Source organism: Lytechinus variegatus, chromosome 15, assembly GCF_018143015.1.
Source record: "Lytechinus variegatus isolate NC3 chromosome 15, Lvar_3.0, whole genome shotgun sequence".
Taxonomy (NCBI): domain Eukaryota; kingdom Metazoa; phylum Echinodermata; class Echinoidea; order Temnopleuroida; family Toxopneustidae; genus Lytechinus; species Lytechinus variegatus.
The window spans coordinates 20,364,543-20,377,483 of record NC_054754.1 but is presented as its reverse complement, the minus strand read 5'-3'; positions in this window follow the sequence as shown (position 1 = coordinate 20,377,483).

Here is a 12,941-nt window from a genome sequence, read left to right as displayed (position 1 = left end):
TAATGAATATATTTGGCAAATTCTAATATTTTGAGAATGTCTAGCAACAATCAACCCCAAACTACATGTCGGCCTATCCTTTCACAAACTAATTTACATGTGAAGCTCTGAAAACCTAGTCAGTGTATTGTCTAGTTCAAATATCACATCATTTATTAAAATTTATATGAAGATCTCTTAAAATGAAGCATGACTCCATACACCCCCCCCCCCTAAAAAAAAATCTGCTTTAAACTTAACATTTTCCAAATTGTCTGTTTGGAGTTTCCCAAGAATACATGTAGGAATGTCCATACAGTACATGCATGACAGTCAGACTTTGCGTCTTCTTCTCTTCTTTTCTTGTGGAGGGGGGGGGCTCATATGCACCATCAAAATCCACCAGAGTGCAGACTTCATACATGCATTTTTAGAAATTCAACTTGAAGAGCCTCCATCTCACAATAAGCTTAATGCATCGCATAAGTGTAATAGCTCTTCTGTAGCCTCGGCTGCTCAAATTCTGCAAGTCCGATAATGTAGCTAACAATCTCCTGGGACCGATTACACAAAGGCATTAAAGCAATAGACCGAAATGTGCTTCATTACAAATAATAAATAATGTATTAAAGCAAGCATATATATTATCAGCCCTACTATCAATGACGAAGCCTTGTAATACAAAGCCCTGATGTGACTGAGCGAAGTGAAAACAGTTGCCTGTCAGTGTCACACATAATACAATGCACATTGAAGGCGGGACATACCACTTCAGAGAGAAGAGGCACCTAGATTGGTAAATTATCTCGATGGAAAATCTCTAGACTTGTCACTATCTTAGGTGGATGATTCATAGATCAGAATTAAAGGTAAAAAGAAAGTAGTTGCAGCAAAACAATTATTTCATGAGAAAGTCTCCAAAATCAAGGTTACTAGTAATTGTCACCATATTATCATAGATCTACATGTAGATCTGGTACATTGAAATAAACTTATATTGTGAAATCATGAAATCTTAGCTGAAAACCGATAATTCTGATGATCAATATCACAAAAAGGCAAACATGTATGTGGGATAGTGTATTAATATATTGCTTGGAAAAATACCCAACATTTTATGGAATTCCGTGATTATTTTGCTCATTTCTACAGTTTTTTTCCAAAGCCATTGGCGCTCCATAGGTGGTTTCAAACCGCCTCGATCACAAGAATCCCCGTTAAATTACGAGAACTTTTTAAGGCTATAAAATACCCGTTAATTATTCCTGCATTCACACCGCCCCGAAACACATCCTTCGGGATAAGTTCCCGAAGTTACGAGCATGCGCAGTGTGGTCTGATAAGCAGGCAAGGCGGGAGATTCAAAATCACTAGCCCAGCAGCCACCCACGCCGCCGCGCCCAACGACACGCTGGGATAAAAGTTCCCGTAATTTGCTTTCACATCGCCAAAATACCTGCGACCTTGGAAAAATCCCCACGAAAGTTCTCGTAATTTCGCCAAGTACCTACTATTTAGCGGGTATTTTCTTTCGGGGAAATTACGCGTAGTTTGCTTTCACATTACCAAAATAGCTGGTATTTTCTGATCGGGGTAAATTTCCCGATCAGAGAATACCTGGAACTGGCGAACTTCGAAGCGGCTTGAAACCGCCTATTTTTGTATTCATACATACAAACACTTGGGTGGTCATTTTAATAATTGGATTTTGTTTGAACTCATTTTCAGATCTTTACCACAACTGGTATTCATCTTTAAAGCACCTCAGTGCTAAAAAGCAATGTATACTGTCATCCTTGTAACATAGAATATTTAAAAAGAAACCGATGAACTAATTTCTGAATTCTACTGAATTACATGCTGTATTATATTCTACTATAATTTGATATCTTGACATTGTTTCTAAATGTAGAAGCATATTCTTTGCTGCATTTTCACCAAACTTCCAAAAAAAAAATGTCTTTCATTTCCTGCTTACGACTCTTACAACCAACAGGTGCCAAGGTAATACTCTTTACAGAAAAAACACAGATTTCAATTGAACATCATGTGTAGCTTACAAGTCCCACAAAGCAAACTTCGCTAAAAAAATTACTGTTTAATAGTTAAGTAAATTGCAAACCTTTAAACATGAAACCAAATTTAAATCTTAAGTTTAACTTGAAATACATGGAATTGGCTTTTACAATATAGGCGATGATGTTCTCACCTGTTAAACTTGCAGTCATACACCACTGAATTACTGGTCAACCATAATTAGTCAAATAGGTCTCTCAGCTATGTGAAAAAGTCTATTCAGCAAAGTATGATATACTGCCCTCTATTGATGAATCTGAGTAATTAATGGTTTACTCTCTAGGCTGAAATATCTAGAGTAAAATTTACTGAGCAAAATGTTGACAATTTCATCAAAATATGATAAAAACTAGCAAAGTTATCAAATTTCACAGTTTAGTGCAAAGTCATCAAGAATTCATTACAATGCAGGTGGGCTGATGATGTCACATCCCACTTTCCTTTTTTATATGTTATTACCAGTATACATGTATGAAATCATAACTGATTCATTTTTCCATACCTTTTTTAATACATGTATGTCTATATCAGTTTGCTACTTTGCTCACTGAATATTCATGAAGATAGAAAGTCCTGTTTCAATGAAATAATGCTCTTTAAAATGTCAAAAATTTGTTATTCCTTGGCCGATTTTAAACAAATTTTCAGTGCTTTGTTTCTCTGATTTGTATTTATTTTATCTGATCAAATCATAATATTTTCAGCCTGGAGTACCCCTTTGAAGTTGCCTAAAATGTACACATAAGAATAATGTGTTAAGCCTTTTGCAGGAAAAAAACACAGATAACACAAATGATGTACTAATCTTTTAGTTGGACGATTAAAGTCATGCAAAACGTGATCACTTCAACACTGATGGACATTTGATGATTTTCAAATTATTTTGAATAATTGTAGCAAATTAGGAATAAGATGAGCAAGGTTACTTTGGACAAAGTACAAGTACACTGCATACATGTATGCTGCATAATATAAAATGCTGTACGTAACGCAGAGTTTTTGGACTTGCCCATGTCTGATTTTGCATATTATACTCAGTGAGTCCTCAACTCACTTAAATTGACCTACTGTTATCTCATTAAATTAGACTAAACTGTTAAAGAATCACACTCTATCTCTCTTCCTTTCTTTCTTTGTTCTGGTCTTTTTAATTCCCATTTTCCTTTTCCCCCTTTTTTTTTCTTCACCTTAGAATATTTCATATAATAAAATACAAAAGAAATAGTGAGTGGATGACATCATTAGTCTCCTCATTTGCATACTGACCAGGATGTGCATATAACTTTTTCATGAAAATAAGCAAAATTTTAAAATGTCATAGCTTTCTTATTTTACATCCGATTTTGATGAAATTCTTGGTGTTATGCTTGTTGAAAATTTCTCTTTTTATTCAAATCAACTTTTTGTTTGGGTGGACTTGTCCTTTAACTACACGTATAAACCTTACACTGTCTAGTGTGGGTAGTGTGTGATAAATAGAGCCAACATAAATCAGCCGGACAACTGATGCCTGTTACAAAGACTGAATATTTCGGTTCACTAATAAATTTCACGAGGTAGGCTGAAAGATTAATCAATGTGTTAGGACGAAGCTTTCAACGTATGCTGAACGATCTGTAACACTTAGAACCATGTCTACACTCTCTAGAGACAAAGGTTGATTTGTATCAGTAGAGGTACCACTTTGAAAATGAGGACTGTCATAGAAAACAAGGATAATCTTATGATTCAAGACAAATCATGTCCTGAAAAATTTGTTAAAGGTCAAGTCCACCCCAGAATATTGCTGATTTGAATCGATAGAGAAATATCAACCAAACATAACGCTGCAAATTTCATCGAAATCTGATGTAAAATAAGAAAGTTATGACATTTTTAAGTTTCGCTTATACAGTATTTCACAAAACAGTTAAATGCATAACTCAGCAATATGCAAATGAGAGAGTCGATGATGTCCACCACTCACTATTTCTTTTGTTTTTTATTGTTTGAATTATACAATATTTCCATTTTTACAGATTTGACAATAAGGACCAACTTTATAACTTAACCATAAACTGTTAAAATAATGGTAATTCTACATGTTCGGGGAGAAATAAAACTTTGTTTCACTTGATAAGGAGGAGAAAATAAGTATATTTCATATAATAAAATACAAAAGAAATAGTGAGTGGGTGACATCATCAGTCTGCCAATTTGCATACCGACCAGGATGTGCATATTAACGAAACTTTGAAATGTCATAACTTTCTTATTTCACATCCGATTTTGATTAAATTTTTCAGTGCTTTGCTTGTTGGATTTTTCTCCTTTTTTCAAATCAACTTTTTGTTTGGGTGGACTTGTCCTTTAAATAAGGATGATTTTATACTCTGTTGGTCTTAAATGGCAATTATATGTATGAGAATTGAGAGTGTTTTTTTTTTGTAGATGTCATGCATCATCAATACTTATACTATGTTACTTTTCCGTCCTCTGAAGTGTGGAAATTGGCAGAGTACTGTGCACAACTAACCATATTTCTTTTCCTTTAACTTGCTCTCATAGTCTTTCCAAGGACCTGTTTATGAAACCGATATCTTTACAGTGTCAGCAGATGAACTATCAAAGATTTTCTTGTGCACATGAAGATTCAAGAAGACATTATAAACAAAAACAAAAGTTATTCTAGTATACAAAGATGCTGATCCTCATTGTTAGAGGGGCATCTATACCGATTATTCATTTAATTTGTTTTTTAAATCTCAGTTTTATATTAACATGTTTGTCTAATCACAAAACTATAAGCAGGGATGCATTTAGAATTTATTATTGAAAATTATTTGCTAACTCATCTTTCTCCTACTATAAAATGCCTGACACTTCAGGCAGAAAGCGAGTTGTGTACGATCCTGGAGACATCAATCGCACAGAGCAAGGAATAAAGTTCTGCAGGTAAAAACAGGTCTAGAAGGCTATTCCCCGCTGGCAGATAATCGTTCTGCATGGTTTGACAAAAGAACTATTGATATCTCACTGATTTTCCTGAACTGCTAGATCAAGAACTGTTGCACAATGTCATTGTCAATGGACTTATACCCAGCCAGACAATAGAAACACTGCATCGTTTCACTTGTCTTGATGCTACATGTACTTGCTGGTAATATCGGCCCAAAGACTGCGCATTGTGCAATTTTCCATTTTTCCAATTTGTCATTCCTTAAAAAAAAACTTTGGTCTAAACAAGTACAGTAGTTTATAGACCACTTGATAACGAGTCAAATGCGGGATAATTATCATATTTTTCAAGTTTTTTTTCCAGACTTTGTTTATTCTTTGTGATTAATACAACTAGATCGACAAGCAAGTGCCACTCACACTAGTGCGAGGTTAGTATTAGTATACTAACCACAGAACCACATTTGGCAGTGGATTCCCAACTAGTGGGTTGCATGTGCTTGTGGGGCCCATTTCTCAACACCGTCATAAGTTTTAAGTTCAATAGTGATTTCCATGGATACAACACAAGAAATGCAAAGGATTTTCATCTACCTAAGCCAAAACTCTCATCTTTTAAAAACTCAATTTTATTTCAAGGACCACAACTCTGGAATTCTGTTTCTGTAGATATCAGGCAATCAGTTTCATTAAATGTTTTTAAGTCAAAATCAAGGCAAATTATTTTAAATAGTTATTCATAAAGTTTGTTTAAATTCAATTTAGGCATATTAGGCAACCCCCCCTTTTTATGTTGTAGTTTAGTGATTTTTTTTTCTTTGTTATTAAAGTCTTTGATTATTATGTTATAGGGTCAGCTAATCACAAGGCTCGTTCCTTTCTTGCTGTCCCTCTCATATTCAATCCAATGTTTATTTCTATTTGTTGTTGTTGTTTTTCTATTTTGTTAATACGATGCTTTGTATATGTTGTGTTTTTGTATGGATTTTTATGAGAAAATAAATTGAAATTTAAATTTAAATTAAATCGGAGATAGTGAGTTCCTTGTCCGCTAACCATTTCACAAAGCCGTTTGCCAAGATCGGGGACAACAACTTGAATAAATATTTATGACACCTCCGAACCTGTCATAACTTCTTTCTTAATGACGTAGTGGCATCACATGGGTAGACTATAACATGCAAAAGTGCCTCAAAATTTGAAAATTATTTGCATTGTATTGCGCATCGCATGCACGCCGTAATTAGCACTATTGTGTGCAGTGCGAACTCTGCTTTCTGACAGATCAACTTACTCACGCGGTTTACATTCGACTTTTTCGAGTATTTCTACATTTTTTACAAGATATGGCTCCGCCTCTGAGAGGGAAGAGACCTAGGTTTTTTGATCCATACAAAACACTCCACAAAATGGAACTACTTGATACAACTCATATTTTAGCAGTAAAGATAATAACCAATCCATATAATGAGGACACCATTATAAGGGGTATGAAATTTCCTACAACTTTACTACACAATATTTTGTGGATAAACTAATCGTTAGAGAGTTACAAGCAATTGTAATCATGACTATTGAAAGGAGTGAATATGACTTGCGATCCCAAAATCAATGTGGCACAGGGGGGTTTTGTGGCTGGCACAGGGGATTAGCATCGGATTAGCACTGTGGCGTTGGGTTAGTAGTGTGCGTGGCATGTTAAGAGTTAATCGATCATAGAAGTTGAAATTATATAGCAAGACAAGTGGGAAAGATCAGTCAATAATATTGAATAGAAACCATAAAAATTGTTGGTAAAACGCCTCAAAACCGTTCATTTTTAAATTATAGTTCAATCAATAAAGATTCTACCCCATCAGACTATCCATAAATGGACTCTTATTCATTGTTTTCAGACCCTTATCAACATTTTGACAGATTATATCTCTACTTTATGCATAGAAATTGTCAAATTTTTGTTTTGATGTTTGGAATCATAAAAAAAGTTAAATGATCACCCTTTTACAAAGAAAACCTATATGGTTTTCTTCCGTAAACTATCAAAATTATATCCTGGGGGTACCCATCTCCATATCCACAAATGATTTTCTAGTCATGAAATGAATTTCAATTATTCATGATTTCATTTTCTCTCCCATTGAATGCTCCATTCTTCAGTGTTTAAGTATGTATGGTGACTTAGTATGGTTCATATTTTGCCTCTGTTATTATTTTGATTAGATGTATTTCCCGAATCATCCCAATATTTGCAGTTTAATAATAATTACGCTTTTTGAAAATTATGCTGTTTTGTGACTAAGGCTACGTCTCATCTTTCTACCATGTTTAGTAAGATTGGAACTAACTCTGTGGTTGATGGATAAAAATATGACTATTAAAGTTGTCCAGGTGTTGAGAAACGGGCCCCTGGCGTCCACAACACACAACTTCTATGGCTTAATTTTTCTGTGCGCAACGGCATTATAATGAACCCTTGCCTGATGAGCAAGTGCAAGATTTTGGGGGCAAATGAGTAAGAGTACCCTCGCATTATTAGCGCCTCTCTTCTCATTTCAGTTCCTCCGCTGTTCGGAGATCGCCAAAGTTCCTGATTTTTACTCTCCATGTATACACATCACTATGTAGACAAAAAATATGCCTCCAATAAATTTCACTTCTTTTGTCATTTAATTTTCACTCACGTCACTGACATTTGACAGACTCGGCTCAATTCAAATTGTCCCTTCACTGTCTTCACATTCACCACAATGCATAAGATTTTCTATGTTCACTTTACTTCATTCACTAAATTTCTGGCATAATCATTATCACCACCATTCATTCATGTCCAGAGACCAAGCCAGATCCAGAGCCGTTTTTGAACAGCGAACGCGAGACTTGGTCTCGACGTCTCTGCTAGCCAGGAGGCGTTCTGGGGTAAAAATCATAGTACTATTCGTACCTTTTACCCCCTAACGCCAGGCGCTTGGCCCTATAGGACCGCACATCGGAAAGGAAAATGCAACTATACAAATGCACCAAACAGCGCCTTATAATTTGAATCTGACGTTAACACTTCTGTACATGGGTATAAATATCGGTTAGCACAGTTTGGTACATTAAAATTAAATGAAAGGGAACAAAAATCGCAGAAATGGGATGAAGAAATAAAAGTAGAAGAGAGTTTACTCACATTTGTTGTCTTCGCCATCTTGGATCCATTGTTAATGCAACCTAGTTACGTGACGCTTAGAGGGCGGCAAAATCAAGTGCTAAAATGTCCCGCTTCAACCACTGAACCAGGGGGGTGTTTCATCAATATTGTCACGCGACATCGCATGACAATATTGATGAAACACCCCCCTGGTTCAGTGGTTGAAGCGGGACATTTTAGCACTTGATTTTGCCGCCCTCTATAAGCGTCACGTAACTAGGTTGCATTAACAATGGATCCAAGATGGCGAAGACAACAAATGTGAGTAAACTCTCTTCTACTTTTATTTCTTCATCCCATTTCTGCGATTTTTGTTCCCTTTCATTTAATTTTAATGTACCAAACTGTGCTAACCGATATTTATACCCATGTACAGAAGTGTTAACGTCAGATTCAAATTATAAGGCGCTGTTTGGTGCATTTGTATAGTTGCATTTTCCTTTCCGATGTGCGGTCCTATAGGGCCAAGCGCCTGGCGTTAGGGGGTAAAAGGTACGAATAGTACTATGATTTTTACCCCAGAACGCCTCCTGGCTAGTCTCGGCCCCCGTCCTCGGCCGCGGGCTGAGCCTCTATCTCGCACTGCACTGACTGCGCTGTGCTGTAGATAGTGCGGTAATGTAATGAACCTGTCAGAAAAACCGGAAACGAATTCATGAACATATAGAAAAACAGGTAATAATGAAGAAAACTTGAAATTTACCCAGGACCAGGAGAAAATCCAAAGTCACCATCATCGTCATCTGTGGAGAAATTCATGGTGAATTCAGTGAAAACAGATCCTCTTTTTGAGATTCTTGACGGGCGTATCTCTGTCCTTCATGTGACCCGTCTCATAGATGAGAGGTCATTTCGATCAAGTCGATTTATCTAAAACCATTATACAGACTGAGTTCTTTGTGTATTTTCGCTGTAAAACTTTACATTTTTCCCAACTTATAACTTTTGCACATGATTTTAAGTTATTAACATATAAAAAGAAACATTGTTGTTCAAATTACTGAGAAATAACTCTAATCAACGAAACGATCTTTTCAATTGTTTACATTGTGTTAAATTGGCAACGTTTAAATGCCCTCTGCACATGGACTTTGTTTACATCGGTCAGAAAGTCTGGAACCTTTGATTCTTCACAAATTTATAAGAAAAATAAGAAATTTACACATTTTAATTTGATTACCGATTCGGTCCATTTAAAAAGAGAGGAATTTCCCCCACAAATTTGTATAATAATGTTGGGTGGCTACTGGAAAAGTGTGAAGTCCACTAGTCCATCATACCTAATTTGCAAATCAACAAATTGCTTTGGGCATCAAAATTGTAAATCAACAATCAAGTACAAAAAGTAGGCTTTTCGGACCCCGGATCAATAGCTGACGGGCCTACTCCTGTCTTAACTCTCTTAAAAATCAAGCAGTGAGCGCTAACGGCAACTATATGTTAATAATCATGAGTATTCCATGGCCCATGCACAAGCTTTCCTTTTATGGGGTCCTAAAACCAACTCATCTATGATGATCTAGTCGGTACTCATTTACGTTGTATATATATCCATTTTGATTAAGATGTGATGTTTTAGGTTTTAAATAGATAAACTTGAACTTGAAGCATTAAATGAGGCAACAAATATGTGTTCCTGTGTTTTAATGGTTCAAATGTTGTTGGAAACCCTGACCTAGGTCTCGATGTATTGGATGAATTATATACACTGCACTGTTAAAAAGTAATTTCAACCCAAAAGATCCTAAATTTACAGGATGTTTACCTTTTAAAACAGACGACACAACGATTTAACAAACAAAGCATATTTATGCAGTGATATGTAACGTAGAATTACAAGTTAAACGTAAATTCAAAGTAACTTAAATAAAATATCAACTGTTTAATTACTATTTTTACAGTCACAAAAAAGAACGGTAATTATTACTGATAGCTGGGACTCACTATTTTTAACCGTGTGGATATGGATCTAAACTTCACCTTCCCATATATTCCATATAGGCCTAACATTTGCATTTTGTCTAAAACTGATTAAATTATAATTGTCAAAAAACAAATCTCTACTTGTGATTTTTTTTTCACAATTCCGTGAGTATATTCACCCCCACCTACCAAAGAAGTACATGTATATCCCGATAAGTTGGTGAAACATTACTTTCCTAGTCCTCCAATGAATAAACAATAAACTGAAAAGGTGTAAGCTCGTCTGCATAATGAAATATTTTCCTTCAACTTCTATTCAATACAAATAGAACTATATACGTACCTCGTACTACTAATTTTCCAAAATAAACACCTTTAAGGGTCAGTCGGGTAATGACAACGTTTGATATTTTACCGATAAGTACACACTTAGGCCTAACGAAGTTAGGCATCGGTAACAATACCAATATAAAGATTTTTGTGTGTTTCAACTACATGTATATCAACGTTATAATTAAACGAAACAAAAATGGTCACGGGCAAATTACCGCACGGATTTCACTCGGTATATATGTTCTGAGTTTCTGCCCGACATCTCAATATAATTCACGCAATTTATATACTGGCTTGTTAAAAAAAACAGAGCCACCGGTTGATAGTATTCCTTTTGATAGATCATCATGCAGGAGAGTCCAAAGGAGAGTTTTGATAGGCATGCGGCAAGGTGCGATACATGCATTTTATTTTCTCATTTGAAAAAAAAAGGAAGAAATAATTAATTAGAGTTATACGACGCATAAATCTCAACTTTTACAAACTCTTTACTTTCTGTTTTCTTTATTTACCTTCCCAATTTATTTTTTTTTCGTTTTTTTTAATATATGCCAGCCATGCATTCGAAAACCATTATCGGCCTCTCCCTCTAAAGTGTAACGGACGTGTAACTTTGCTGTTGCCAAAGCGGGGGTCATCTTTTTTATCATCTTGCCTGCTAGATCAGACAGCTTCACTGAAAATGGAAAATATACGATCGAGCGTAGCGAACGAGGACATATATTAACTCTCTGTATCTTTTGATGGTAGAAGATCAAAATACACAATTAGTTTCAGATTGTAATCATGGTGAGATTATCTCAGATTTATAGCCAGACCACTTCGTCCGCCGAATCATTAATTCCAGTATGGCATCTGCATATGGTGTTGGTCCGGAATTTGGGAATCCTACAAAAAACGAGAAAAAATGACAAGCAAAAGGAAATCAGAACAACTATTAATGTTATTGTTAACAGATATCTTTCCTACTTCAATTTTGACATCTTTACAACAACAAAATATATAACTTTTGCGGCTGATCGGCATGTTGCTGATTAGATATAAAATGCCGAAATTAACCAAAATATTTGAGGGGGCCAGGCATAACGAGGACATTTTCCGACATGTATACAATATCATATTCGGTGATATATTTGATAATAATAATAATAATAACAAAATAATATCGTATTTCACCCTTCTATTTTTTTCGGGGGGGGGGGGTGTCCATGAATCCCCCAGTGCACCCGTAAGCCAGTGGGTACCGGTATATGGGTGCAAACATTTACCTCTTCACGCTTCTGAGCAGAGGTTCACTTTAAATAAAATAATCTATGATCCGGACAACTAGATATTGGTGTTTTACATATTTTTCATGAATAAGATTTGATATAGGCCTCGAGCAGTGGCCAGACATGATGTGTGGGACAATATAAGCATTTCTGAAAAGCTGCGAGAGAGCTAAGCGAGCGTTTCAATGACCCTTTCTAAATGAAAATGGACATTGCTCACTCAATTGTAACATTTTGTCAAAACTTTTACTTTCATTGGATAGATCAGACCCTAACCCATAATTATATGTGAAAAATTACCCACATGTTGTATATTTTTAATTACCAGGGCTTTTTCAAAGTGTAAACTTTTTTTATACGCACTGTAGAGATAAGGACGGGGGATTGGTCCTTGTCCCTCGGCAAAAAAAAAGATCACGACCAAAAAAAGGAGAAAAAGGAAAGCACATGCATGGAAAAGGAAGGGAGTGAATTATGACAAAATTATGTTGTGAAAGTTATGTCAAAAAGCTCGCAGAAATCTGTCAAGGGGAAAGGGCGAAATCAAACTTACCCTGCGAAGGATTTCTCATAAATTTCCCTAACACTTTTAGCCAATTGAAATAAAACGGATAAATTCAAGCATTTTGTAACAATTTTGCCGCCCAAATTTCAAATTTTAACACTTAGTAAGCACAACCTCTTACCCTTTTTGTGCCGGCTGGATCTGAGGACGTAACTGAATCTGAACAAAAGTTATATCAGACATCTCAAGCATTTTTCACTAAGTTTTTAACATTTAAAGTGGGTTTACATTTTATTTTTCATTTAATACTTGTTCCTCCACACTTTTTCCAAGCTTGACAATGATTAACAAAATAAAAATCAAGCCTCAGCCATTTCATGTTAATCACAGCTCAGTGTAAAGCAAAAATCGTCACGAAGGCCTCAGTGTGTGGAGGAATGGGATGAGGTGCAATGCACTCTTCGAAGTGTTTTGGGTAAGGAAACAAGTTTAAAAACGTAAAAGATATCTTCAAATCAATTTACTGGCTAAAATCCACGTGTTCTTCATGATTAAGGTCTACTTTTATATTCGCATAACTATTTCAAAGTTCTGCACAAATCATTTTTCACAAACTTTCCAAAAGTAAGTGGTGCCCACTCAAGCGGAAATATTTTTCGACAGTTATATCGGAATTGCTTAAATGGATCGGTACCAATGCTAAAATGTGGAAAAGTCGTCAGGA